Source organism: Megalobrama amblycephala, linkage group LG5, assembly GCF_018812025.1.
Source record: "Megalobrama amblycephala isolate DHTTF-2021 linkage group LG5, ASM1881202v1, whole genome shotgun sequence".
Taxonomy (NCBI): domain Eukaryota; kingdom Metazoa; phylum Chordata; class Actinopteri; order Cypriniformes; family Xenocyprididae; genus Megalobrama; species Megalobrama amblycephala.
In genome coordinates, this window is record NC_063048.1 from 31,458,063 (window position 1) to 31,465,567 (window position 7,505).

A 7,505-nucleotide genomic window follows, 5' to 3' on the forward strand; every position below is an offset into this window, starting at 1 on the left:
ACTAAACTCTCTCCCCCAAGGGAAGTGCAGAGGTCCAGGCCCTAACTGTTACCAAAATCTTGTTAATGTCGCCTGCCGAGAGTCCGGTCTCGACAAATGAGACTATAAACGCAGTAAATTCTCTGGCATGTTGTCCATATCTGTTAGAGGTTATTTATTGTTTGCTCCCAGGTGAGCGTTTGCAGCCGTTTGTGCTGAAGTATATTTCTCATCACATGACTCTGCAGCAGTCATATATCCTGAGGGGCAGAGTGTGTATGACACGTTGATACACACACACACACACACATGCACTAGACGAGACTTTACCTCTTACATACCCCTTTCTCAGTAATTTTTCACGCTGCTCTGTTGGCTTAGACCTCACTGAACATTCAATGTGAAAACTAATGGGTTGATTTAAGTATGCAAAGGTAAATATACTTATTTGGCTGTAGCACTTATTGCATGTTTTAGCTGCACTTATTTAACACTTAGCATTAAACTAATGTGGTCTGAACCTAACCATTAAAGTGAAGTATTTGCAAGTGATTTCAGATGAGATTACTTATTCAAATAGAATTAGATCAAAATTATTTAGCAAAATCATCAAATATTATACATTAACATTCATGCATTTAGCGGATCACTGGTTGTTCCGCTGTGTATGCCACGAGCAACACTAAGACTAAGTGTGTCCACCAGAGTGTTTTTAGCCAGCTGAAAACGCAAGGCGCTCTGCTTAAAACGCCCGTCTGTGAGCGCTTGAGAGCGCTTCTGCAGCGCAGCGTTTTTTTCCCGTTAAGACGCTTTGTTGCTATGATACGGAATATCCGCGGCACTGTTACCTATAACTGATTTTGCAGGTAATTTGTTTCAGACTAAAAATGTTGACACGATGTGAAATTACTTGCTATGCATTTTCGGAGACCAGCAATATTAATTTCTCATTCATTTTATTCCGTTCTCTGCTTGTTGATGTCGTTGTACAGCAAGAATGTTGTGACAGTTGGCCGGTGTAGTATTTGTCCCGCCCCTCCTTCACTCTGATTGGGCGGCTGGCTAAAAAGTGACAGTGATGAGCGCAGCGTTTTACTCAAAGTTGAACATTCTTCAACTCGAGGCGACCAGTAAAAAACGCCGAGCTCTCAGCGCTTCAGCGTGAAAAACACGCTCAGCGGCTCGTTACGCTCCTGGCGTTTAAAAAACGCGGCGCTCTCATTGAAAACAATTGAAAAAGTACGCTAGCAGCTGGAAAAAACGCTTAGGTGGACACACGGCCTTAGCGCCTCGCTACGCTCCTGGCGTTTAAAAAACGCGGCGTTCCCATTGAAAACAATTGAAAAAGTACGCTAGCAGCTGGAAAAAACGCTCTGGTGGACACACGGCCTAAGGCTGTTTAGGGACACGGCCTAAGGCGTTTTTAGCCAGCTGAAAACGCTAGGCGCTCTGCTTAAAACGCCTATCTGTGAGCGCTTGAGAGCGCTTCAGCTGCGCAGCGTTTTTTTCCGTTGAGGCGCTTTGTTGCTATGATACGGAATATCATGGCACTGTTACTTATAACTGATTTTGCAGGTAATTTGTTTCAGACTTAAAATGTTCACACAATGTGAAATTACTTTGCTATGTATTTTCGGAGAGCAGTAATATTACATTCTCATCCATTTTGTTCCGTTCTCTGTTTGTTGATGTTGTTGTACAGCAGGAATGTTGTGACGGTTGGCCGGTGTAGTATTTGTCCCGCCCCTCCTCCACTCTGATTGGACGGCTGGCTAAAAAGTGACAGTGATGAGCGCAGCGTTTTCCTCAAAGTTGAACATTCTTCAACTCGAGGCGACCAGTAAAAAACGCCGAGCTCTCAGCGCTTGAGCGTGAAAAAGACGCTCAGCGGCTCGTTACGCTCCTGGCGTTTAAAAAACGCGGCGCTCCCATTGAAAACAATTGAAAAAGTACGCTAGCAGCTGGAAAAAACGCTTAGGTGGACACACGGCCTAAGGCTATGGGGTTACTGAGGAATGCATGAACTGATAAAATGTAGGCCTCGAAAGCAGTGTACACAGTGTAATGTATAAATAAAAATATATGGTTACACTTTATTTGGATGGACAATAGCCTGAGTAACTTTGCAAGTGATATACATTTTTAGCTGAATATTCTTCAGTTAGTTGCATAGCTAATTTTACATGAAATATTTGAGTTATAACTTTGATGTTGATACCGTAATTGTGTTTGTACCAGATACACAGCATTTTGCATTCTATTTGTAATCTTATAGTAAACTATTTAAAAAAAAAATTGCTTTAGTCTTCTTAACAAATCTGCATTCATCCCACACTAGACTATCCAAAGTCAAAGTTTGGCTTGCTGTCATTTATCTCCTGCAAAGCACAAAGAAACCACAGTGCATAACATTCAACACAGCTGTGGTTAATGCTTAACTATCAGACACAGGCAGTATAAACACGTCTACATATTCTAATAAATTAGACCTTAAATATGTGAATGGCCTGCACAGATAAGTGAGGTAGTCATTGTGCTGAGATTGACGGTGTAGAAGCCACATACAATGAGAAGTTTTGTTAGACACATTCAGTCATTCAAGCATTAATGTCTAACGTACTATGGACAAATTAAGCTTTCTTTTCCACTCATTAATGGCACATTGGCACCATGAGACATTACCTAGTGCACTAGCCACGAGTACATTCAGTTCCAGTTCATTTAAATGTTTCTTCCAAATGTATTTCATGCCCAACATACAGTACCTGTCAAATAGTTATAAGAGCTCCTGTTCCAACAAGATGGTATTTTTTTTCTAATGACCTTTTCTTTTAACTGATCTGAAAAGAATGTCAAATATAATGCATACAAATTGGTCTTTGAAGTAAAGAGGAACATGACCTCCAATATTTAAAGTGATTTAAAGATTTATGAAAGATTTTGAATAAAGTTTTCACTGTTTTGGTCCATACAATGAAAGTCAAAGGGATCCAACAACAATAGACCCGAGTGACTTTCACACTGTATGAACAAAAAGACATTTTTCAAAACATCATACACTATATTGCCAAAAGTATTGGGACACCCCTCCAAATCATTGAATTCAGGTGTTCCAATCACTTCCATGGCCAAAGGTGTATAAAATCAAGCACCTAGGCATGCAGACTGCTTCTACAAACATTTGTGAAAGAATGGGTCGCTCTCAGGAGCTCAGTGCATTCAAGCGTGGTACCGTGATAGGTTGCCACCTGTGCAATAAGTCCATTCATGAAATTTCCTCACTACTAAATATTCCATGGTCAACTGTTGGTGGTATCATAACAAAGTGGAAGCAATTGGGAACAACAGCAACTCAGCCACGAAGTAGTAGGCCACGTAAAATCACAGAGCCATGTCAGCGCATGCTGAGGGGCACAGTGTGCAGAAGTCTCCAACTTTCTGTAGAGTCAATAGCTACAGACCTCCAAACTTCGTGTGGCCTTCAGATTAGCTCAAGAACAAGAACAAGGAGCGTAGAGAGCTTCATGGAATGGGTTTTCATGGCTGAGCAGCTGCATCCAAGCCTTACATCACCAAGTGCAATGCAAAGCATCGGATGCAGTGGTGTAAAGCACACCACCACTGGACTCTAGAGCAGTGGAGACGTGTTCTCTGGAGTGACCAATCACGCTTCTCTGTCTGGCAATCTGATGGATGAGTCTGGGTTTGGCGGTTGCCAGGAGAACTGTACTTTTCTGACTGCATTGTGCCAAGTGTAAAGTTTGGTGGAGGGGGGATTATGGTGTGGGGATGTTTTTCAGGGGTTGGGCTTGAGCCCTTAGTTCCAGTGAAAGGAACTCTTAATGCTTCAGCATACCAAGACATTTTGGACAGTTTCATGCTCCCAACTTTTTGGGAACAGTTTGGGGATGGCCCCTTCCTGTTCCAACATGACTGCGCACCAGTGCACATAGCAAGGTCCATAAAGACATGGATGAGCGAGTTTGGTGTGGAGGAACTTGACTGGCCTGCACAGAGTCCTGACCTCTAGAACACCTTTGGGATGAATTAGAGCGGAGACTGTGAGGCAGGCTTTCTCGCCAACATCACCGCCTGACCTCACAAAAGCGCTTCTAGAAGAATGGTCAAAAATTCCCATAAACATACTCCTAAACCTTGTGGAAAGCCTTCCTAGAGGAGTTGAGGCTGTTATAGCTGCAAAGGGAGGGCCAACTCCATATTAAACCATACGGATTAAGAATGGGATGTCATTAAATTTCATGTGCACGTAAAGGCAGGCGTCCCAAAACCTTTGGCAATATAGTGTATATGTGTTCCACAGAATAAAGTCATACAGGTTTGGAACTACATGAGGGTGACTTAAAAGGTTAGTTCACCCCAAAATTAAAATTATCCCATACTTTACTCACCATCAAGCCATCCTAGGTGTATATGACTTTCTTCTTTCAGATGAATACAATCGGAGTTATATTAAATAATGTCCTGGCTATTCCAAACTTTATAATGACAGTAAATAGAGAGATTTTGAAGCCCAAAAATGTGCAACCATCCATCATAAAAGATATCCACAAGGCTCCAATAGGGTTAATAAAGGCCTTCTGAAGTGAAGCGATGCGTTTGTATAAGAAAAATATCCATATTTAAAACTTTAAAAACTAAAATAACTAGCTTCCGACAGACGGCCATTTCAAAACTCTGCTTCATGAAGCTTTACGAATCTTTTGTTTCGAATCACTGGTTCGGAGCGCCAAAGTCACGTGATTTCAGGCTTTGTTACGTGGTAAGTGTTTCGAAATTTCAATGGTTCACCACTGGGGGGCGTGACTTTGCCAGTTTGATACACGCTCCGAACCACTGATTCGAAAACAAAAGATTCATAAAACTTCGAAGCTTCATGAAGCAGTGTTTTGAAATCGCCCATCACTAGATATTGTTGAATAAAGTCGTTATTTTGTTTTTTTTCGCACAAAAAGTATTCTTGTCACTTTATAACATTAAGGTTAAACCACTGTAGTCACATGAATGGTTTTAAATATAACTTTTTTTAGCTTTCTGGGCATTTGAAAGTGTTAATTAACTTGCTGACAATGTAGGCCTCACTGAGCCATCAGATTTTATCAAAAATATCTTAATTTGTGTTCCGAAGATGAACGGAGGTCTTACAGGTGTGGAACGACACGAGAGTGAGTAATTAATGACAGAATTTTCATTTTTGGGTGAACTAACCCTTTAATGAGAAAGCCAAACTATAAATTTGTCCATTTACCATAAAAAGTTCAGAAAAGTTCACTTACTAATATAAGCAGATACATATAACTATAGCCAACACTTACCCTATCCACTCCAAACAGAAGAGCCGATTAAATTTCATCTGTATTGTGGCGTTTCAATCAATCTGCAATCAATTATAAATGAATTATGCAGTCTTCAAATTGCTCTAATTCAGGTACACTCTCAGTCGATTCAATCTTCTCACCACAGTTAATTAGAGATAAACCACGCCGTTTAAGTAAGCACTTTGTTGGGATATTGTGAACGTATTCATAAAAGCTGACGAGATTTATATCAGTTCAGTAAATCCTGTGAGATGAATAATGATAGATCAGAGAGCAGCAGAAGAACTGGAGGCTGCTAAATAAAACTCCCCAGAAACTCGCTCGTGTGTGGGCCTGTCAGACCTGATTATAATTATACACATTATGTACTCTGTTCTGTGACATCATGAAACATGACTGATGGTTAGGGTTCTTGTGAAGTGTCGCATGTTGCCGTTTTGTCTCATTCTCTCTGCCTCTCTCTCTCCATCTCTGTCTGTCGCTCGTACTGTTTTAGCTGTCTTTCCCTTTGTCTTCTCCAGACACTCATTATGCACGGTCTGAGCAATTTTTAATCAGTGCTTGAAGCTGGCGTGGTTTAAATGCAAAAGACGGTTTCCTGCATCCTGCTTTCTTGCTCCAGTGATAGACTTGTGGGTTGCAGTCAGTGATAGCAGGGCCATTCCTGTTATGCAGAACCCTTTCAACTCTGTAACTTTTAAAAGTGAATGTGTTTTATTTAGTGCTGGGCAGTATGATGATATATATCGATATACCACGATATAAAATGTCTAACATTAGAGATTTTGCTACATTGCGTATATCGCGGTATGTAAATATATAGCACTACTGACATTTCAGAGTGATGAAGTGCATGAATGAGAATACAAAGAGCAGGACGGTCTTGATGCCTCTCTCAGAAAGCGATCACAAATTTGGGAAGTGCTCGATGTTAAAAAGTGTTATTAAGCACAGTAAGCAGTGAACAACAACTTAATGCACAGAAAGCAGCATATCTCAGCATTAGATCGCAAATTCAGTTCCCTTTCACATCTTGTTGCACTTGAATGGTCGAATACACACGCAATTATGTCAAAATGTCCATTGTGTAGAATAGAGCATACATGTAAACACAGCCAGTTATGTCTCAAGTGAAAGTAAACAGTTGGGTGTAAACCGCATGTGTATCAGTATAATGGATCCGTGCGTTTGTTCTTAAAGTGACAGCAGCCTAATAAAGCTGCTGCTCTGTGTCATTAATGTGAATCAAACAAAAGAGAAAATAACTTACTGCTCTTGACTGAATAACTTTTTTAGCTTTAATAAGAATACATTTATATTTAATTCATACAGTGAAGTCTAGGCAATATTTTATTCTTTACATTTGATTATTTAAGGAATAATTCACCCAAAAATGACAATTATCCCATGATTTACTCACCCTCAAGCCATCCTAGGTGTATATGACTATCCAAAAAGTGTTAACTTCCACGATGTAGTACACAATGACATAACATTCTGCACTACGCTATGTCCTACCTATGCCATAACGCGTTGCGTCGCGGAAGTTAATGCTTTTTGGACACATGTCGAATGCATATGGCTGTTGCGCCAGAAGCTCATTATTTTATTTTATAACGTTTTAAATAAGGATATTTGTCTTACACAAACCCATCGATTCACTTCAGAATGCCTTTATTAAACCACTGGAGTCGTATGGATTAATTTTTTAATGGATGGATGCATTTTTTGTCTTCAAAATGTGGCCACCCATTCACAACCATAATAAACCTTGGAGGACTAAGAATATTTTTTTAATATAACTCCGATTGTGTTCGTCTGAAAGAAGATAGTCATGTACACCTAGGATGGCTTGAGGGTGAATAAATCATGGGATAATTTTCATTTTTGGGTGAACTATCCCTTTGAAGTCTGTGTAAAAGCAATATTAAAATATGTGTTCTGAGTTTTTCACACCACAGAAAAATGTGTTAACTATCCAGCCAAATTTGAATTATTAAAAAAGAAACGACACGTAAATTAAATAAGATATTAAAATGTTGAAAAGATAAGCAGTGTTCTCTGCTCTCAAACGCTGGGGGCATGTCCGCTGTCGGTGCTGAAACCACACCTACTTGGAAAGATGCCGTCTCTCTCAATTTACTTGCCTCACGAGTCAAACATACTGATGCATATAAACAAAGGAATCAC